This window comes from Microtus pennsylvanicus, chromosome 12 (genome assembly GCF_037038515.1).
Source record: "Microtus pennsylvanicus isolate mMicPen1 chromosome 12, mMicPen1.hap1, whole genome shotgun sequence".
NCBI lineage: Eukaryota > Metazoa > Chordata > Mammalia > Rodentia > Cricetidae > Microtus > Microtus pennsylvanicus.
Genome location: NC_134590.1, coordinates 68,885,566 through 68,908,587, shown reverse-complemented (window position 1 = coordinate 68,908,587; position 23,022 = coordinate 68,885,566). Strand labels below are relative to the sequence as shown.

At 43.2% G+C, this 23,022-nt stretch overlaps 1 long non-coding RNA gene and 1 pseudogene across 1 annotated transcript; both read right to left on the bottom strand.

Moving 5' to 3' along the window:
* Positions 1–531: 531 nt before the first annotated feature.
* LOC142832675 (RNA-binding protein EWS pseudogene) lies at positions 532–2,454 on the bottom strand (annotated as a pseudogene).
* A 13,252-nt stretch (positions 2,455–15,706) lies between these two features.
* On the bottom strand, positions 15,707–21,766 carry LOC142833123 (uncharacterized). Its single transcript, XR_012907329.1, has 3 exons — positions 21,540–21,766; positions 18,751–18,817; positions 15,707–15,795 (listed from the first exon to the last, which is right to left on the bottom strand). It is a non-coding gene; the product is annotated as an uncharacterized LOC142833123 (long non-coding RNA).
* Positions 21,767–23,022: the final 1,256 nt, after the last annotated feature.

Sequence of the window (23,022 nt, the reverse complement as noted above, 5' to 3'; positions counted from 1 at the left end):
AAATTACCCTTCATGACACCACATGGATCACACATGTTCTTGGGTCTTACACTGGACATGCAAGGGGGAGACCACATGCTGACGATGAGCTTGCTTTTGTAGGCACACTGGTGACTCCATGGACCCTCTGCAACATTAGTTTGACAGTTAATAAACATTTGGAATGTTTTTGAAAACAATCACAACCATGAACCTTGTTACAATTTGATGCTCCCTTGGTAGTCCACAACAATACTGAGTATGCTCACAAGGGGTTCTCATTGCTAAGTCTAAAACAACCATTTTTTAAAAAAATAAAAAACTCTGCTCACTAGGATTTAACTTGTTTTAATGTTACTTCAGAAATGGTGAAAATACTAAAGTACAGAGAGTAATAATCATGATGTTGTGGTCAACATTATATATATGGAATTATAAATTTAAAATATTTTCTGGTGTAAAAAAAATAAATCTGGTCATCCATGCAGCTCCTCAGGTCTCTCTAGTATGGCTGGTCTCTAAGTTCCTGACTGTGCTCACCTTATTCCATTTACACAGGCCTTCCAGGACCTCCAGGTCCACCACTTCTTTCTATCATGGGTTCCATCAATGGTCCAGAAAGATCCTCAGGACCATGTCGTATTCCTCAACCAAGTCCACCTCGGTCCAAGCTATGGCCACCTCAGAAGCCACGTTTCTCTCCACCTCTGCCACCTCAGAACATTTCTCCAGGACCACCACGATCCATAAGGACACCTTTTCTTCCCTGCATGGCACCACTGCCGCCTCGGCCACGATCACATCCTGAAGGTTGGAATGGTAGCGGGTGGAAGCCCTCAGGTTTTGGTCCTTACACTGGTTGCATTCTGTTCCCAGGTCAAGTTCTTGGTTCCACAGCCCAGCATGGGACACTGCCAATCTCTGGCTCAGTGCTGGACATTTCCTCCTCCACAAGGGGGTCCCTCAGGAGCCCCAGGGTTTTCGTGTTGGGAAGCCCCCTCCTCTCCTCCAATGCCTCCCATGTGACCCATGGTTCCTTTGGGACTTCTTCGGCTATTATGACCTCCACAGAGTGGTGGTGGCATCTCTCTGCCCTCATGAGGTGGCATGCCACTCCACTTGCTATTTTTTGGAGGCTTCTTTCAGGCAAGAGAAGCTTTAAGTTTGCTTCCTTGAATATCTTTTCCATCAAACCATTCCACAGCAGCCTTGGCAGTTGGCAGATCTTCATAGGCCACTGTGGCATCGTCACCTTTAGGCTTTCCTGTTTCCTTATCCAAGTAGATGTGGATCATGAGTTGCCCAGTTCTCTTGTTCATCTTAACAATCCCACACTGCTTACCAAAGTCTGCCAGATCATCCAGAGTCACATTGTCATTTAAACCTTGCACATAAATTGCACTGTTGTCAGAATCTTCATCAGGATCTATAGGAAGGCCTAGATCAGTACCTGGTCCTTCATCCATGGGTCCACCGGGCTTATTGATGCCACCTTCCTCTCTAGAGCCCATTCCACCGCGTCCTCCTCCACGCCCACCTCTGCTCATGCCTCCATTATTAAATCCCCTTCTTCTCCTCTCCCGGTTATCAGGGCCACTCATGCTCTGGTTCTCTCCTGGTTGGAAAATCCTCCAGACTCCTGCCCCCGACACCATGTGGTGTGGTCCTGTCGGAATGAACTCTGCTCCCCGTAGCTGCTGTTCTGTTGGCTATATTGATTTGGAGCCTGGCTGTAGGATCCAGTCTGAGGGGGGTAACTAGTGGGAGGCTGCTGCCCATAGCTGCTTTGTTGACCATAGCTATTCTGCTGTCCATAGCTGCTCGGTTGCCCATAGATGTTCTGCTGAGATTAACTGCTCTGATCATAACTAGTTGGCTGTGAAGAGAAAGATAGGATGTGTAGGATAAGATGTGTAGGAGGATAGGGTGGAGGTGCAGTGACTGGCTGCATGGGGTAGCTCCCAGGTGCTTTGGATATCTGTAATTACTCTGTCCATACCATAGGCTGGGCTGGTTATAACCCCCTGTGCTAGATTGAGGTTGACTAGTCTCAGTGGGCTCTTTACATCATGTGGTCTTGCAGGTGCAGCGGCTGCTGGCTGCTGGCCATAGGCTGGGTAGGCAGGCTGGGTGCCATAGGCAGACTGAGCTGCACAAGAGGCTTGGGTTGTGGTGACTGGAGCAGTGGTGGTGTCATGAGCACCAGTGCCACATCCTTGAACAGTCTGGCTGTATGCCTGGGGGCAGTTGGAGTGGTATCACCAGTGGGAGGCTGTCCATAAGAAGTCACATATGCAGTCTGCCCGTAGGTGGCAGTGCTCTGAGCTGATATCAGTAGGCTGTCCATAAGTTCCATAGCTTTGTTTCCCATAGGCCTGGGTGGTCTGTGCGTCCTTGAGTTGGCTGGGCTGTGTAAGCACTGTAGCCCTGCTGGGCTGCAGCTTGGCTGTAGGTACTGTAATCTGCGGATGACATTTTCTCTCCTTCCTCCTCGTTCTCTCCCCCTCGACAACATTCTGACCCTGTTCTTGAAACTTGCTTCGAAGAGAACATAAGTGTGATAGCTTCACTACTGATCAGGAATCTGCTCTTGTTCATGTGCCAGGTGACGCTTTCGACCCTCAGAGTGCTAATGAGTATTTCAGCGCTACCAATCCAGCTGAATACACCCACTATGCAACTCATTCCAAGGTTCTGCCACTTTGGGAAGCAACAATGGCACTGCTGATGTTAACCACTGGACTATGGTTTCTGAGATTTGTATCAACAGTGATGCGGTGGGCATTCAACCTAATTTAACATGTGACATGCATTAAAATGAGTTTAAGAAGGTAAGTCCGACCACAGCAGTGGTTTAAAATAGATGATGACTTATGCACTAGAAATCCAATTCTCTTTGGCACCAATACATATCATAAATAAATTTTGTGCTATATATAGGACTCTTTAGCCATTACCTAAAACTAGAAAAAAATGCTTATCTTTTCCAATCATATTGAAAATACATCTAACATGAAACTTGTGTTGTCTGAATAGCTAAGCAGAGAAATGTAACTGTTAGATATTAGTTTCTATTTTTCTCTGTCCATAAACTGTGACTTATGTGGATAGCATCATTTTGGAAATAAACACCCCCAAAGAAGCAACATGTGAGAATAAAACCAATGAAATAAGGCTCCACATTGTCACCACTTCTTAAATACAATGGCATTCCTTGTGACATGACACTACATAAGATTCTACTGGTGATGCCTCTGTTACTGCTCATCCTGATGCTGCCACCAATGATGTTCTTGATACTACTGATAATTCTTGCTTTTCTTTTTAGTTGCTGCTGAAGCCTATGAGGAGCAATGTCAACAATATAAATTTTCTAAAATATTCCTGAAATTGTCAAAGTTTATTGTTAAATATTTCTTGACACCACATATACTGATTCCAGTATAGTTTTTTCATTAAAATGTTTTAAAAATATTTTAAACTGTTTCTTGGTATTGTACAAACTGTTGACATGATGTCTTGGTGACATGTTTAAGGAGAAAGCTTCTATAATACCTATCAGAGATAGAAAAGATAGTGGCATATCAAATCAGACAGACCACAAACAGATGTTGGCTGAACACCTGACTATGAAAGAAGAAAAAGGAGAGGCAGAGGGAGAGAGACAGAGGAGGAGACACAGAAAGAGGGAGAGGAACATAGAGACAGGGGGAGACAGAGAGATAGGTTTAGAAAGAAAATGAGAAGCTGGGGTAGGGATTCTTCTGAACTAGAGGAAGGTTAGGGGAGGGCAGGAGGGTAGAAGATCTAGAACACTAGCATGGACTTTGAACTGTACAGCAGGTACTTGTGCTACTGAAGGAGCCTGGAGGCCGGCCTGTACCTTATTATGGTAATAGACACCACAGGCAGCCAATATTCCCTACTTCCAGTGATAAGAGAAATGACACCTTTGGGTAGAGGAATTAACTTCACAAGTTTTTAAGGGATGTTGGCTTTTATCTATCCTCCAAAATATCCTCCAAAGTCCAGGTTGAGCCCGTTTCTGGGTATCTGAGACTGCCATTACAGTTTGGGAACTGGAGTTCAATAATAGGCATCAATGAATTTTAGTGGATTTTCTAAGTCACAGACCAGCCTTGTTGAGGTTTCCATACTCAACTCTAACATAAGTAAAAAGCACCACCCAAACTACTCTATTGGCTTTAAAATCCAAAGAGTTAAAGTGTGGCTGCTTATGTGAATTTACTTTTTCCTGTAATTTTATGGCATCCCATCCCCTAGCCACATTAAGAAAAGTCCCTCACTGAGGGTGGGGCCTTAAGAACCCCTTCCTGTGTGTGATGATCATTGTGTCCTTGACACCATTTTACAGAAACCATCTACAACCTCTGCCTCTCTCTTCCAGAGTAGTCCCTGAGCCTTGGAGGGTGTTGTAGTTCAGATGTCTTGCTGAGGTCTGAGAACTGCACAGTTATGCATTCTCTAAACTTCGGCCAGGTGTGAGTCTATGCATTCACCAGAGCCCATTGACTAAAGAAACATCTCTCATTAGGGATCACAGTTGCTCGATGCTCACCTTACTAGACCTGGATGGAGGTGGGTGGGCCTTGGACTTCCCACAGGGCAGGGAACCCTGATTGCTCTTTGGGCTGAGGAGGGAGGGGGACTTGATTGGGGGAGGGGAAGGGAAATGGGAGGCGGTGGCGGGGAAGAGAGAGAAATCTTTAATAAATAAATTAATTAATTAATTAACATCAAAAAAGTTGCTTAAATGTATAGGTGTCAGCAAGAGTACGTAGAAGGCAGCTTGATTCTATGTAAGTTTAACAAAACAACAACAGAGGGCCTGTTGTGTGGATTCAACACATCAGTGATTAACTCAGGCTCACCAATACTTCTTCAGTGTGGCATTAAGGAAAGAAATAAAAGCACTTCCACTGGGATTCATTTTCAGATTTGAATTTTCTACATGTTCCCTGTCTTCCCTTCTTTGTCTGTTGCATGACTCTAAATCTGTGCCTTTCTGAAGTCTGCCTGTCCCTGTGCTTGTTCTCCTGTCTGAGTCTATGTCTGTCCCTACATCTGTCCCTGTGTGTAAATGTGTGTCTGCCCCTTTTGTTGCTCACTCTTTTATTGAATTTCCCCATAAGAATCACCTGGGGAAGGAGTGGGATACTTTATAGAATCATTTGTGGAGTCTTACAAGGGACGAAGGTAATAACTGCAACTGATCCCAACTCACCCAGACAACAAAAAACATTACAAACACCATGTTTGCCCAGTAATGCTGCTGTGTTAATTGTTTTGGTGGATATTCATTTAAGAGTGTTTTCAACCTCTATGTTTGCTGTTTTATACAAATTTGTTCTGGATCAGGGGGCACAGAAGAAAATAAGATTACTTAAGTATTAGTTTAGTTTGTAAAAGGTGGCTATGCGTGAAGAACAAGGAAAGTAGTGGTCATTGTTACATTGTTCTCTTAAAAGTGGGTTAACAATCAGTTTGAGTACACAGTAAGATAGCAGCCTTATATCTTAAATGACCTCAAAGCATGTTATGAACTCTGGCTGTGATGTCCAGCAAAGGTTCCAGTCTCTAGAATCAGAGAGATTTCCATATTACATCACCATGGCCTTAGTCATTGGGCTATGAACCAGGTTTACAGAACCAGCCAAGAGTTCCCTACTGCGTGGTAGACCTAAAATCAAATCACAATGTTTATTGTTCCTATAAGAGTCAACACACTATCACACGGAGAATATCTTGCCAGGCAAGTTGTCACATGCAGGGTCGGTAGAATCATTGCCAACTTTCCTCATCCAGTAGCTTGCATAAAAGCTTCTAGCACTGTGGAAGCTATCCAGCACAGATGCAACATGACCTTTAAATGTCCTATATCCCAAGTATATAGTGTGTTCAGAATCATCCACCAATCTAATTCTCGTGTGTAAATGAGGACATTGGTAGCAGCCTGTAATGTTTGACAGGAGCCCCCTTACTTCACAGCTCAGAGGAAACTATCTCACAGTATTGGAACCTTTGTTTAGTCAACTTAATCTTTGGGAGAAACGTTACCCATGCATGCAGGGCTCCTTCATTTGGTTGTTTTACTTAGGCTTCCAAGGATGCAACTCCATTCATTAGGCTTGGTGGCAAACCACGGTACATGTGTAGAGGTCAAGAGCATCACTTTCTGGATCATACTCTTACCTCTACCATGTGGTTTCCCAACATCAAACTCAACAGCATATGGCTGGCATCAAGCACCTTCACATGCTAAACTATTTAACCAGCCCCTCAAATGGTTTTAAAGGACTTCAAATGTAGTATTTTTCCAAAAGGATTTTTTCCTCCATGCTTAATTTTGGTTAACCCTTTCCCCACCATCATACTTCTCCCATCGCTGATGAAAACTTTCCACTTGCAAGGTTTCTTTACCCTTCCACAGTGCATTTCCTCTGCCATCCCACTTCCCTCCAGGCCTGTTCTCCTCTATGATCCATTTCATGCTTTGAGTTTTACAGACACTCGAAATTAACAACATTCATCTGAAAATTCAAAGCTTGGAACCACATGTAAGATAAATAATTCAATTAAAAATGGGGTACAGAACACAGGATTCTCAGAAGAATCTCAAATGGCTGTAAGACATTTAAGGAAAGGTTCAACATCATTAGCCATCAAAGAAATGCAAATCAAAACAACTCTGAGATACCATCTTACACCTGTAAGAATGGCTAAGATCAAACACACTAATGATAGATTATGCTGGAGAGGATGTGGAGTTAGGGGAACACTACTCCATTGATGGTGGGAACACAAACCTGTACAACCACTTTGGAATTCAGTATGGTGGTTTATCAGAAAATTGGGAATCAACATACCTCAAGACCCAACAATACCACTCTTGGGCATATACCCAAAGGATGCTCAACCTTAATATAAGGACATTTGTTCAACTATATTCATAGCAGCATTGTTTATTTCCAAAACCTGGAAAATATCAGATGCCCCTCAACCAAAGAATGGATAAGGAAAATGTGGTACATTTACACCATGGATTACTACTCAAGGGTAAAAAGTAAAGACATCTTGATATTTGTGTGCAAATATATGGAACTAGAAAAAAACCATCCTGAGTGAGGTAACACAGACTCAGAAAGATGAACATGGTATGTACTCATAAGTGGATACTAACTGTAAAGCAAAGGATAATGAGTCTATAGTCCATGATCCCACAGAAGCTAAGTAACAAGGTGAGCCCTAAGAAAAACATACTAGATCCACTTTAGAAAGGGGAAATAGATAAGATCACCTCACAAAATTGGGAGTATGGGGTATAGCGAGAAAGGAGAATGGAAGGGAAAGAGGAGGGAAAAATGGAAGTGGGGAGGAGAACTTGAGGAAATGGGATAGTTGAGAAGGAAGAAAGACAAAGATGAGAGCAAGGAAAGGGATATTTTGATTCAGGGAGCCATTATGGGACTAACAAGAAACCTGACACTAGGGAAATTCCCAGGAATCCACAAGATGACCCAGCTATGACCCTAAGTAATAGAGGAGAGGGTGCCCGATCTGGCCTTGCTTTGTAGTCAGATTGATGAATATCATCATAGAACCTTCATCCAACAACTGATGGAAACAGGTGGAGACCCACAGCGGAGCACTGGGCTGAGCTCCCAAAGACCAGCTGAAGAGTGTGAGACGTGAGAATATGAACAAAGAGGTCAAGACCATGATGGGTACATCCACTGAAACAGTTCAGCTGAGCTAATGAGAGCTCACCAATTCCAGCCAGACAGGGAAGAAGCCAGCATAGGACCAAGTAGACCCTCTGAATGTGGGTGATAGTTGTATGGCTGGGGCAGACTGTGGGGCCACTGGCAGTGGCACCAGGATTTATCCCTGCTGCATTCACTGGCTTTTTGGGAACCCATTCTCTTTGGATGGATTCCTTGCTAAGCCTAGATAGAGTAGGGAGAGGGCCTTGGACCTTCCCCAAAGCATTGTTCCTTACCCACTCTGAGGAGTGGATGGGGTGATGTTTTCACAGTGCAGGTGGAGGGAATGGGAGGAGGGGATAGAATGGGAACTAGAATTGGTATGTAAAATGAAAATAGGATAGCTTGTTTTTTTTTAAAAAAAATCTAATTAACTTAAAAAATAAATAAAAGGCAATAAAATAAAAACAATCCCACTGATTGTACTCTGTCTCATAAACTTCTTGTCTATATTTCTTCAACATCAGATCCAAAAGATTTATAAACCAGACTTTTAACCAGTTTCTATTACAGGTTTCGCAACCCATAGGAATGGAGACAGAGACCTGAAATATCCAGTTACATCCTGACAAAAAAATAAGGATTGCCCAAGAACCTCAATGGCCCCATTCAACAGGAAAAAGTCTAATGATAATGACACCCCATTTCAAGCCCTTGTTGATTAATTATAAACAAAAAATGGGGGGATGTATAGTAAAAGAGGCTGGTGAAAGAACACCCTAGACCTGAGACCAGAGCCAAGAAAACACACCCTGCCCCTAACCCATTCAGAAATTGAAATCCAACCAATCCCTCAGCATGGAAACCAAACCCAAAGCATGAAATCCAAACAATCTCTGAACTCATTCCAAGCTCAAGAAATGAGATCCTACCCATGCCCACCCTGAAAATCTTCACTTTGGAATGTTTATCCCCTAAGAAACTCTATATAAATCTTTTACCTGTTCAGTTTGGGGCTGCCTTTTTCTATCCTGGCAGAGGAAACCACTCTCCTGTATTCTTCCATCTCCAAAAGTCTCTTGAGTGAGGTTTGTTGTAACAATTTTCTTTCACCAAAACAGGGTAGAGCAGAGATGTAACAACTTTTGCCAGAGCCCAGCAGAGCTGTAAAGGTTCTAGACAGAGCACAGTGGAGCAGGGCAGAGTAGAACTGTAACACTTTGGATGAGAAAACTTTCCCCTTGATGTAGCAGAAATTTTACACTCCAAGGAAGCTGAGCATCGTGGAGCAGAGCTGTGATAATCAGGCTGGGAAACCCTCCCCTGCTAGAGCGAACATCTCTCCAGAGCAAAGAACAGAACTGTGACAACCCTGATGGAGAAACCACTCATGCAGGAACCAAGATGTTAGACTTGCATTATGGAAACCTTTCCTGGAACAAGGACTTTAACACTTTGCTGGGGAGACAGTCCCCCCACACTGGAACAGAGATGTAAGACTTCTGTGGGTATACCTTTCCTTTCAGAGCTGTAGGTATCCCTTGGCTTCCAACTGCCAGGATACATTTCCCTTTAGAGACATAATGCTTACAGGTTTTCCTTGGCTTCTTGCTGCTAGGATACAGTTCCCTCTGAGCTATAGGCATTCTTTGGCTACTGACTACCAGGATACCTTTCTGTTCAGCGCTGTAACACAGCATGGATAGGAGTAGGCCTCTTCCTTTATGTGGTTATTTGGTTTCTATAGGTTTTCATTTAAAATTGATAACCTCATTTGAATTTTCACTTCTTTCACACTTTCAACACTTGACAGACATTATTGAATTCTGCTCAAGTCATGAAAAAGTTTCTGGAATTATAAATGGTCATAGTCTCACCATTTTGTAAAGCTCATTCATTTTTGTTGAGCAATGACAATTCCCAAAACAACGCAATTTGGTTCCTAGAACTAACATTAGTTGATTTTCTATATTCTTGTCTTCTAACCTCCATAGCTGACCCAGAGGTGGCCTGGCTGCAAGCACATTCTATGGGTACAGCAAGTCAGTCTTCAGCCACACACTGTAGAACCTCTGCCTTCACCTGAGTCCATTCAAGAATCTCCCGAATTCTCCTTAGAGCCCTAATATGCTGCTGCCTGTCACTCTCTAGCATCCATAGTGCTCCTGCTACTTTGATTTCTTTTCTATAATGCACTGTACCCTTGAACTGTGACAGAATAAACACTCCCTTCCTTGAGCTCCTCCCGTCACGTATTTTGTTCCAGCAACAAGAAAAAAGTAGCTGAGACACCTTCTGTGACTAATCCACCTATCTGTTACCTGGCAGCAAGGCTGGCCACAAAACCTGAGAATGCAAATTATTACATCCTTTTGAACCAGTAAGACCATCTCCTTGATAGCCTCATAGGTCATTGGCTAGGATGAAATCCTTAACATGTATGTTGTCTTTTCACCTATAGATCTCACCTTGTTTAGTTTGCACAGTTAATAAGTCATAGAGGTGGGTGTAAACCTAGGCAGCCTGCTCTAATATCCCCATCCAACAGTTGTACATGAGCACACTTAGCAGCCAGCAGTACTGACACTGTTGAGTTTGCTGAGCAACAGTGCCCCTTCTAGTCAATATCAGTGGGAAACACATAGTCATTCCCTCACCATCTTGGAAATGGATTGCATAGATGTCAGTAAGATCCCTGAAGTCTGGGAATGGGAGCTGGATTCAGTCTTCCTGGTGATGACTTTCCTATATTCATCCCGTACCTGACAGGGAGACATAACAAAGCAAGGTAAATAAGGCCGGGATTGGACCAGTCAGTAAGTTTGCTGCACAACATGAGATCTTGGGTTTGGATCTCCAGCACCGACATAAAAAAGCTGAGTATGGTGCTCAGCCCTAAACAGGACATTGCATCACCTCACATACCAAGGACAGGGAACAACATGGAAAATAAGGTAAAAAGAATGTAAGAGCTGGAGGAGGGGTGCTGTGAATGCTGTCTTCCAGAAACGACAAGGCTATCACACTCATGGACCCACAGCAGCTGCCAGTGCCTCCACAAGATCAAGCCGGCCACATCATAACATGGATTGGGAAAAAGACCTGCAGGCCCCTCCCCTTACTGAAATGATTGCCAGTTGATCATTTCTGAGACAGAGAAAATTTTCCTTCTCTGGGGATATGCTCCAATGGGTGTCCCCACACCATGCATATATGGAAAACACTAACTAGACCTCGTAGGGTTTTTCAAGTCATGAAACATGAAGTTGGTTGAGTAACATGTTCAGAAGAATATGTAGGAATCTGGGGGAAGAATTGGAGTGGATATGAACCCAGTTTATTGTATGCTTGTATAAAATTGTCAAAAATAGAGAAAATTCAGAGGGGAATGAAGATGGTTTCACACATCAGCAATCAGGAGGCAGAGACAGAAGGATGCTTGCTGGGCTTTGACTGACAATCTAGCTCAACTGATGCTCCAGGTTCAGCAAGAGACCTTGTCTCAAAGGACAAGCTAGAAGAGCTAGAGAGAAGAGACTCGGTGGTTAAGAGTGTGCCTTGTTCTTGCAGAAGGCCCGAGTTTGGTTGTAAACACCTATGACAGGAGGCTCACAAACATCCACAACTCCATCTCTAGGTGATCCAGTGCCCCTTCTGGCTGCTGCAGGCACTACACTCATGTGCATAGTTACGATGACAGATTCTTCTGTAAATACCCTCTGCCTTAGGAGACCTTGAACTTTTCCCAAGCCTTACAACTAGGTTAATAATCTACCTTGAAATCATCTAAGACTGTGTGCTCAACCTTCTCTCCTACCATTGCCAAGCCTGCCTAATTCTACCCTGCCTTTAAGAGGACAATGTGGCTAACCTTACTGAGCCTTGGATTGCCCATGTTATCAGTTTGTAAAATCTAAGCCAAAGACATAGCTTTAATCATTAATTATGTGTTCTCCCCTTTCCCGAGCCTAGAATAGTGTGTGTGTGTGTGTGTGTGTGTGTGTGTGTGTGTGTGGTGTTGAGTTGTGTGTGTGTTGTGGTGATCATTTGCTGAGAACAGCAAACAGGTTGAACATAATCTGAAGAAAAACAAATATCCCCTAAATGTGGAGAAAAAACACACAGATACAGGTTGATAAGATCTGCAGTTCTGAGTGCTCTCCTAGGTCAGCTGTGGTCAGTAAAGTAATTACTCCCCTTGTAAAACTCCATGAAAGACTTCTATAAGTAATTCCTTGACCTTTTCCAGTAAACACAGAGTGGTCCCTTTGTCCCTTTGTTAGACAGAGGCGCAACAGATAGACACCACACGCAGGCAATACGGACAGATCCAACATATAGCACATGTAGGTCAGACAGGAAGCACACGCAGGCAAGCGGAGAATTCACCGTTTGCCTTTCTTTTGGTCAAACTTCTCCAAGAGAAGGTCACACACATGTGCATACCAATTTAAATAAAGTACTAGAGGTGAGGGGGAAATGATGGAGAAAGACACCAAATGTCAGTCTCTAGTCTCCAGGAAAACAAGAGCACATGTACGTATACACATGTACAACACACAATTACATACACATATACACAAATGCATACAATACACATGCATACACAACACAGAATTCTAGATAAGAAAGTGGGTCTGCTTCAGACATAGGAAGTGGATGGTTCTATGCAGAGAGGAAGGTGGAAGTAGACAGCCCCATACCTGGCGGTTGAGCAGACAACGAATGAGGAAGATGAAGGCCCCCTGCAGGCTGTTGATAATGGTGAACAGGTACGCCATGGTGCTTGCCATCCAGTCAATCTGGAAAATGCCCCGCACCCAGGAACAGCCCAAGATGAAGATCTGGGCAACGGCCTTGAAGGTAAGCAACCTGGAAGGTAATGTGAACAGAAGAAATTGTCCTGAAAGCTGGTATGGTCTCCATGGAAACACCTAGCACCGTCTGAGGATGACATCAGCTGGCTCAGCACCATGCTGGGGATGCAGACAGAGTGAAATTTGATGATACAGGATAAATAAATCAAGTCCTATGGGCAACTAAAATGCTATTGTCCAAAGATACACATGGATTCAAAAATTGTGGGTGTATGTATTGAGTAGATTTTAGTTTAGCAGTGAATGGCTATAAGAGCCCATTGTCCAGACCCTTAGACATCATTATATGAAAGGTAAACCCATGGTTACAAAATACAAAGAGTTCCTTCTTCTATTCAGACAAAATTCACCATTTTGAGAACATAAACTGTGATTCTGTGACTTAAGTATAGTCACTCATCGTGCGACCATCACTACTATGTACTTCCAAATCCTTTTATTATCTTAAAAATGAAATGTACACATATAATAGAAGAAACACTGTATATGAGAAGTACTTATTCTCTTTTCCCCCTCCTGAGGAAGACAATAGCCAAATATTCCTCAATATATAAATGAATATAATAATTATAGGTAAATATAAGGTATATCAGACATGGTATTTATGGCTAACGGCCATACTGTAGAATAAAACAGATAAATGTAGAATAAAGAAAATGAGGCATGGCCATTCAATGCTGCCATAAAGGGGCATGAGGCACTGATAGCTGACAAGTGTGGGCAAATCCTATGAACTTCATAATAAATAAAAATCTAGGCAAATGCCATTTATTAAGTGAACTTATTTAGATATCAAGACTAGATTAGGAGAGACAGATGGGAGAAGAGAGAGACAGAGAACATGTAAAGTCGAAGCTGTTTTGTAAGATAATACGATGGTGACAACAGTGTGAAGGAAAAGAGAAGGAGAGTGAGTGGCCACCTGCTGTGCTGAGCATGCTCCAGGCTCAGGACCAATCGGAATGATTGCTTCATTCACTAATTCTTAAACATTTGTGAGACACTCACCTTCCCCGTACCTCACATTTTCCACATGACTCAGGGGCTCACACTGTCTCCCTAGCCAGAGAAAAAGATTCCAGGCCAGACCATATGACTTCCTGTAACCCTAGCACCCAAGAATCATGGATTTCAGACCTGCTTGTCCTATGGGAGAATCTGCCTCAAAATAGACAGACATTTCAAAATATTAGTGTTTTCTCACATTTCTGTGTGGTGTGTGTGTATCTCTGTGTATGCATATGTGTGGTATGTGTGCATGTGTATGTGAATGCATGTATGCATGTGTATGTTCACGTGTGTATGTATGTGGGTAGATGTGCATTTTATATGCATATATGTGCTTTGTGTGGCTGAAAATGCATGTGTGAATGTGCATCGTGTATTTACATTTGAGTGTATGGGTTTTTACATGTGTGCTCATGAGAGTGTATGCATGTTGTGCATGCATGTATATGTATACTTGGGTGTGGGAGTGTGTGTGTGCATGTTTGTATTATTTGTATGTATATGTGCATGTATCCACATTTATATTTGTGGATATGTCCATGTTTGTCTGTGTTTATGTGCGCATTTGTATGTATGCATCTATGAGTTCATGTGTGTAAGAATGTGTGTGCATGTATGTATGTGTACATCCATGTAGGTGTACATGTGTGTGCATATCTGTGTTGGTTTGAAAGAAAATAGCCCACAATGGTTGTGGCAGTATTGGGAGGTGTGAATTTGTTGGAGTAGATATAGCCTTGTTGGAGGAAGTGTATCAATGTGGGGGTGGGCTTTCAGTTCTCCTATGCTCAAGCTACTTCCAGTGTCACAGTCTACTTCCTGCTGCCTGTGGGATTAATATGTAGTAGCTCCATCTCCAGTGCCATGTCCGCCTACACACTGCCATGTTCCCCACCATGTTGATAATAAGCTAAACCTCCGAAACTGAAAGCCACCGCTACTGTGGGACAATGGTCTTGTATTCTATAAAGTTTTGTCACTTGTACTGGTTTAGTAAAATGCTGATTGGACAGGTGCCAGGCAGGAAGTATTGGCAGGAGAATTCTGGGAAGAGGAAAGGCTGGGTCTGCAGTCATCACCTAAATGCAGAGGAAGCAAGATGAGAATGTCTCACTGACATAAAGGTACCAAACCACATGGCTAACACAGACAAGAATTATGGATTAATTTAAGATGTAAGAGTTAGTTAGTAAGAAGCTTGAGCTAATAGGACAACCAGTTTATTATTAATGTAGACTTTTGTGTGTGTTTCTTTGGAACTAAACAGCTGAAGGAACAGGTGGGACAGAAACCTCTCAACACGCCACCTCAAATGTTTTCCTTTATAAGAGTTACTGTGGTCATGGTGTTTCTACACAGCCCTAATACAACGCCCATATTTTCATGTGTATCTGTATGAGCATGTATGTGTGTGTGCATTATGCATATATATCCATGGTTTATGTGCATGCATTGTGCATGTATGTCCATGTTTTCATGTGCATGTGCTCACATTGAATGTATTGACAATCTATAGAAGGTTTGGTGTTCCCAGCAATTGTGGTGATGCTTATTACCTACCTAAAGAAAAACATATTACTATTATTTCCCTACAGATGAAGAAACTGAGCTTTGTGAAGGTCATGTAACCAATGTAATGTCACACAAATCATAAATGGCATCAATGGAATAGGCAGTTTGACACCTGGATTCTGCTATTTTGTACAAGCCCCATCACTTGAATACCATGAATATACAAAAGGTGGTCACAGTCCAGCAGGTGGCTCAATGGGTAAATTGCTGCTTGGTGCACAAATTGTGAGGAACTCAGTTCAAATCCTGAGGACCCACAGAGTCAAGTGCAAAATGTGTACTCTGTAATCCCCATGCCCCTGTGTTGAGAAGGGAGGAACAGACAGGAGGACTGAGCCAGATGTCCCAGCATATAAAGTGATGAACTACAAGCAACTCTATCTCAAACAAGATGGAAAAAATACCAAGGTGTCCTCTGACCCCTACATGTATGTCATAGTATGCATGTACCTGCATAGGCGCATGATATATACAGAAAAGTGGCTGGTGAGGCTCTGTCAGAAGAAGGAAGACAAAGGGGCAAAAGTCAGAAAGAGGCTGCACCTGGTGTCCTTGAGTTTTGAGACTTCTGAGCTGACACTGCAGAGCTTCTGCCTCAGCACCCACAGGGTCCAGGTGAGGAGAACAGAGTTGATCTGCAAGGTCAAGCAGAGGGTAGGTAGACCAGACACATAGACTGATCATAACCAATCTGACATAGAAATCTGGCCTCCAGTAACCCATCCAGGATGCCAGACTTCGATCCTGAATTTGTCAGATCCAAATGAGCAGGACTGAATCAGTTACTGATGACTTCCCAACTGATGCCTCTGCTTCCAGTTTAGGATGAGCATCAGAAAGCCATCATTACTCCCGACTGACCACATGAGACACCCCACTTGTACTTAGTAGACCTGCTGCTTCCCCATGCTACAGCATCCAAAGCACACTTCTTATGCAGTGAAACTGGTCCCTCCCTGCTCCTGAGTCCACACTGTCACAGTTATATGCACCTCCTGTATTACAATGAAACAACCTTGCAACAAATTGTCTTTGTTGTTCCCATGTTGTTGTTTTTTCATTTCCACCATCTATTAAATTAGAATTGAAGCCAAGGTTGATGTTATAGATTATGACACAAGAGAGTTGGTTGATTCTCTTCAAAGGTATTTCCTCAGCCTCTTCAAAGTGGTTTGATGGTTGGTATTAATTGTCAACACCTAGGAGAAGGCCAGCCTCCAGGAACACCTGTAAGAGACTGTCTAAGGGTGGTCTCTAAGTATACATATGGGAAGTATCTTGACTAGAGGGAAGACTCGGCCATGTGGGTGGCACCATTCTTTAGGCAGAGGCTTGTGTATATATGAGAGTGGAGGAACTGAACTGAGCACAGTATGCATGAGCTCATTGCTCATTGCTCTTGACTGTGGGTGTGATGTGATTAGTTGTTTGACTTCCTGTGGTCTTGATTTTTCACAATGATTGTCTGTAACTTGGAACTGTGAGCCAAATATGTCCTTTCTCCCTTAAGTTTCTTTGGTAATGGTATATTGGGGGGGGTATTTGACTATAATTATAATCATTTTCTCCTTCCCTTTCCTCCCTTCAGTCCCTTCTTGCTCGCTTTCAAATTCATGATCTTTTTTGTTAGTTGTTGTAATATACATATATGCAAACATACCTGTTTGTGTGTGTGTGTGTATGTGTGATCTGTTGTTTGGCAGTATCTGGCTGCCTTTGTCGCTGTGGGTCTGCAATATAATTTGATTTAGTTTTGTTTCATGTTCATTATTATTTTACCTGCGTGAATGTCAATGTGAGGGTGTCAGAGCTCTGAAAGTTACAGACAGATGTGAGCTGCCATGTGGGTTCTGGGAATTGAACCTGGGACCTCTGGAAGAGCAGCCATCTCTCCAGCCTCAACTGCACTATAATTTGAGGTCAGGTATTGAGACAACTCCAGTCATCATCTCCTGATGACTTATTTGGTTATTTCTGATCTCTTATAGTTCTATGTAAATTCTTGGGTAGTTTTTATAGATATGTGAATTATTTTTATGGAAATTTCACTGAATATGTAGATTACTTTTGATAATAAAACCCAGCCATTTTACTACATTAATTCTGCCAATCCAGAATCATAGATAGTCTTTCTGTGATCTAGAATAAGATACCAATGACACAAGGAGAAAAGAACCTGGGGTGAGAGCAGAAACACAACTTCATAAGAAGTAGAGGCTTGAGAGAAGGAAAGTAGCAAGAGATAATGTTTGCCACATTTGACTTTGACAGCCAGTGTGACACAGTCTACAGTCACCACAGGAGAGAGTGTCAACTGAGGAGCTGCCTGGGTCAGACTGGCCTGTGGCTATGTCTGTGGGGCACTGTCTTGATTGCTATCTTCTGTTGGAGCCCATGCCAGGGTGGGAGGTACCATTCTAACAGCAGATGGTCCTGGCATGTTTGAGAAAGCAAGCTAAGCAGGAGTCCACGCCTGGACCAGCAAATGGCAATGCTTCTCAGGCTTCTATTTCAAGTGCCTCCTTGCATTCCCACCCTGACTTCCTGCAATGATGGACTATGGCTTTGTCTTAAAGTTCCTATTGCTGCAAGGAAACGTCATGACCAGGAAGCAAGTATCAGAGGAAAGGGTTTATTTGAATTATACTTCCACATCACTGTTCATCATTGAAAGAAGTCAGGGCAGGAACCCAAACAACACAGCAAGCTGGAAGCAGCAGCTGACGCAGAGGTCATGGGGGTGCTGCTTACTGGCTTGCTCCCCCATCTTGCTCAGCCTTTTTTATAGAACTCAGAACCATCAGCCCAGGAAAGACCCTACCCACGATGGGGTGGGCCTTCCCTATCAATCACTAATTAAGAAAATATCCTACAGCTGGATCGTATGGAGGCATTTTCTCGATGGAGGCTCCCTCCTTTTAGGTGACTCTCAGCATGTGTCAAATTGTCATAAATCCAGCCAGGATAGACCTGAAGACTGACATAAACCCTTTTTTCCTTGATAAGCTTTTGCCTGCATTTTACTTCAGCAACAGTAATGGAACCAAAACAGTACTCAACATCTTCAAATATCATTAGGTTTCTTTCTGCTTTTTTCTCAAAATTTCTCATCTCAGTTTTTCTAATCATGACCATTGTTCTTCACTTCGTTCCTTTTCTTCCTTATTTTCTTTTGAGTGCAGTGTCTTTCTATTTTGCAATGTAGCCCTAGCTGGTCTAAAACTTAATCTCTTATGTAGACCAGGCTAACATCAGACTGACAGATATCTTCCCGCTTGTATATCCTAAGTGTAGTTAAATTCTTTTTACCTTGTCTTCCATTCAGCATCTAGACCTAGAAGAGACTGATGGATCTATTTCTCCCCTAAAACACAAAGCATGAACAAGAAGGGCTGTTGTACCTTCTAGATGTTTCTGTACCTGAGCATGATTGAAAAGTGACAGACAGAGAAATCACAGCCACCTGGGTGAAATCTCAAGAACCAAGAATCATATGAGTTTTGAGAGTAATAGACTTTGCAGTGTGATGACACTTCTTAACTTTGGCTTTCCTTGGTCACCAAATGCACTTGAACACATTTTTTCCTTACCATGATGATCATGCAGACTGGCCCCAGGAAACTCCAGATGAACCCAGTCTCTCTATTCAGCCAACAGCTGTAGAGGAAAACACAGGAGGCATGAGCATTTGTCTCACCACACTGCCCTGGCAGTTGTGCATTCTGCAGAACACTGCATGGCGAGATGCATTTAGAAGCACTTCTGGTGGGGTGGAGCATACCAGTGTCAAATGAGCCCAGATACACCATGGGCAAATACTCCTGAGACTTTGCCTAGGATGGAGTTCAGGCTGATGACTGGTTCATAACTTTCACAGAACTTTCCTCCTCCATGCGGCGCTCCACTAATACACTTTGTCACTCGAGCCCCAGCTCCAACATTTCCTCCAGTGAGAGCTGATTACTCACCATTCTTTACTAAGAAATATACTAGGGTCTTATTAGCTTTCCACCCCCTCTTCTTCAATGTTCCCTGAGCCTTAGGTGCAGCAGTGTTTTGTAGATGTTTCAGTTGGGACTGGGCCCCACAACTCTGCATTTTGATTGGTTGTGGTTTTCTATAATGGTCCTGTCTATTGTAAGTTGCTAGGTTTCCTTGATGAGGGGTAAGGACTACATTTATCTGTGTTCAAAAGAACAAATGTTTAGAATATGGTTAGAAATTATGCTGATTTAGTAAAGTACTGGTTATCCTTCAATATCTGAGACTTCACTAGCCTTTAGGAAACTGACGAAGGTTCTAGTACCAGGCATGATTTCCCTATTGTTGAGCAGATCCTAAGTCCAGAACAGGTCTTGGAGAGCTGTTGGTTACTACCAAGGTGTGGAGACCACTGTTGCACATGTAGGGTTATCCTGCCTGGCATCACTGTTGTGGTTCACAGGCTTCCTATGGGGGAAAATACACCAGATCTCACCCCTCAACAAAGAACTGCTGTCAACTAAAGAAGGATAAACACGGGAGACATAGTCTCCAGGGAAGAGCACACCAATTGGTTATCCAGTATTAAATGGCCAGTCCTGAAAGCAAACATACAAGCAGCACTATGCAGTCTGAGCAGGTTTTATTTATGCATTTAGGAAAATAGTAAAAATAGCCCAACTAGATAGTCTCTTCCTGGGAAATTAAACTCAGACAGTGTGAGTCTTCTATGTAGTGAACAATTTGGTAGCCCTGATACCAACAAAACTAGAGGATCTACCCCTTCCTATGGCTCAGCGAGAGTTGAGCATTGTTAGAGTAGTGTAAAATGCTATTATGCCAGCATTTAATAGTCAAGATAAGCCCCAATTACAAGGGTTCATTTTAATATTTTTAATAAGTTTAAATATTGGTGTCCATGTTGAGTTGACTATATGATTGACAGCTATTACACACTTCCTCGGAACCCCAGCTTCCTTGAGAAATGGACTACCAGCCAAGCATACGCCCTCATGTGAACACAGCTAACTTAGCACACCACAAGGCCCTACCTCTCCCTGAGGATCTGTAGGCAGCTATTAGTTGCTGGGAGAGAGAGAGAGAGAGACAGAGAGAGAGAGACAGAGAGAGAGAGACAGAGAGAGAGAGACAGAGAGAGAGACAGAGAGAGAGACAGAGAGAGAGACAGAGAGAGACACAGAGAGAGACACAGAGAGAGAGACTTTCTTCAGTGGTGCAGCTCTGGCAAGTTACCCACACTCCTGGAAATAATCCCTCACCCATACTCTATAAGTAATCCCAATTAAACTCATTGGGGCACCCAAAAATGACATGAAAGTTGAGATGTCCTCATTGGGAAGATGAAGATCAGCAGGGTCAGTTGGAAGCAATTTAATTGATGTGGACAGACCCATCTCACTCTGAGCAGAACCATTCAATATTCTGGGGATTCTAAACCATGTAACTGGAGAAATGTAACTGAGAACAAGCAAGTGAGCATGCGTGTGTTTATTTCTCTGTTCTTCACTGTGGATGTCATATGACCAGCTCTTTGATATTGCTTTTTAGCTTCCCCATAATGATGGACTACCACCTGGAACTACATGCTAAAATAAATCCTATTCTCTCCTGTCAAAATAGTTTATCAGAACAAGAGAAATGAAACTATAATGCCTCCAACCTGAGTACTATGAGCCTCAAATCTCTGACTTTTATAGCCTGGACCTGTAGATGCCTAGCTCCTGAGGCTGAGAGCTATAGGTATCTGCACCAGCCTTGAATACCCAAGGGCCCACACCTTCCACCCTTGAATGTTTCTCCTTGTCTATACACATTATCTTTCTGGGTAGAGTGAAGAGTTTCCATCTGGTCCATCGGTAACATCACTGCTAGAGTAACTGCTCCTAGTGGCTGCATAAGTGTTTTGTGGTTTGAATGTTGTGCCAGTTAACGTTTGTTAACTCAGTACAAACTAGGGTCACCTGGGAAAAGGGAATCCCAACTGAGGGATTGCCGCCATTAGATTGGCCTGTGGCTATACTTGTGGGTTATTTTCCAATGCTAATCAATAAAGGAGGTCCTAGCCCACTGTGAGCAGCACTATTCCTAAGCAGGTGGCCCTGGGTTGTAAAATGCAGCTCAATGAGCATGGCTATGAGCATTCCAGAGAGCATCATGTCTCCATAGTTCCTGACTCCAGGTTCCTACCTTGAGTTCCTGCCCTGATTTCTCTGCCATGATAGATTGTTCCCCTTCAAATGTTCTTAAGTAAAACCTTCATACCTTAATTTCATTATTATTTTAGGTACTTTTGCCATGGAAACCATTAAGGTAGCTAGTACAGCCATCATCACAAAGCCTGGAGCAAGATCTTCAAAAAGAAGAAAATGACACTCACATATTATGCATCCCATAGCCCTGTGGCTGTATGCTGGCAGAGATCACCACAACCAGGCCTGGAAGCCCATAGCCAAAGGCACAGAGGTGCAGCATCTTGATGTTTCGAGAGCTGAAATAATTCACCACCTTCAGGTTTCTCACCATCAGGAAGAGCATCACTGCCTCCACCAGCATCCAGAAGAAGCAGGCAAGGAAAAGATAGTGCAGGAATCCCGCAATGATGGCACAGGCTGTCCGCAGGGATGAAGTCTGCATATCAGGATCCTCCAACACGGACAGAAGGTTGAGGGACAAGAACAAGGGCGGGATGGCCTCAACTGGGGTTCCTCAAACAATCCAGCCTCTTTTTTCTGAGCATAATGTAGTCACTCCTTCACCATGATGGAATAGTGAATATCCAAGCCAGGTAGCCATGGCAACAAAAAGAGAAAAGTCTATGGTGATGGAGCTAATAAAAGGGGAAGAGAGGAAAGCCACCTGGCACTCCAGGTGCTACTTACTCCAGGTTTCCCTCAGCTGAAGTTAGTGTACATGAGCAAAGGGAAAGGTTAAGGGAGGGAGGGGCTCTATGATGCACCTTCCATGAAGACGTCATCCATGATGGTGTGGGACATATGCAGTGATGCAGCTGTTTAAGGGTCCCCCAGACTCCTGTAAGTAACCCTTCATCTGTGCTCTGGAAGCACTATGCACATTTGTTCACCAACTGGACCCATTTGGAAGTTAGTTTGTCATCAGCCAGTATTTCCCCCAATCCATGCACCAGGGTGAGGAAATCCATTCCCAGCATCCTGATACAAGCCAGGCTGCACACCGCTGATCAACTAGTAGGGAACAGAGACAGGGGCTGCCTGGGGATCACAACTAGCCAGCTGAGCCTAGTTGCTGAGTTCCAGATCAATGAGAGACCCTGTCTCAAAAAAGCAAGGTCAAGCCGAAAAGATGGCTCAGGTGATCAATGCACTTGCTCCCAATATTGATCACATGGAAGGAGAGAACCAACTCCTACAAATTGTCCTATATATTCCATGGCATTTGCATGTGTGCACACATTCAAATACACACCCAGACAAATAATATATAATAAACAATATTTTGAAGCAGGGGTAGTAAGATACCTCTGTTTCTAAAGTACTTGCTACATGAGTGTGAGGGCTGGGCCAGCGTTCAGATCTCCTCAGTCTGTATAAGCGCTAAGTGGGCATACTGGCACACCTGCAATTCCAGCTCTGGAAGGAAGTCTGCTAGTGAGACAATTCACACTGTCCAGCTCTGGATTGGTTGAGAGACTTCACCTCAATAAGAAACGTGGAAGAGTGATTAAGGTTGAGTCATTACACCAAGTTCACATGCACACTCTTGTGTTCACACACACGCAAACACGCATACACGCATGCATATGCCACATACAGGAAGAAAGAAGAATTAGAACAATAGGAAGAAACAAAATAATTCATAGAATGACCAAGGAGCTGATTTTA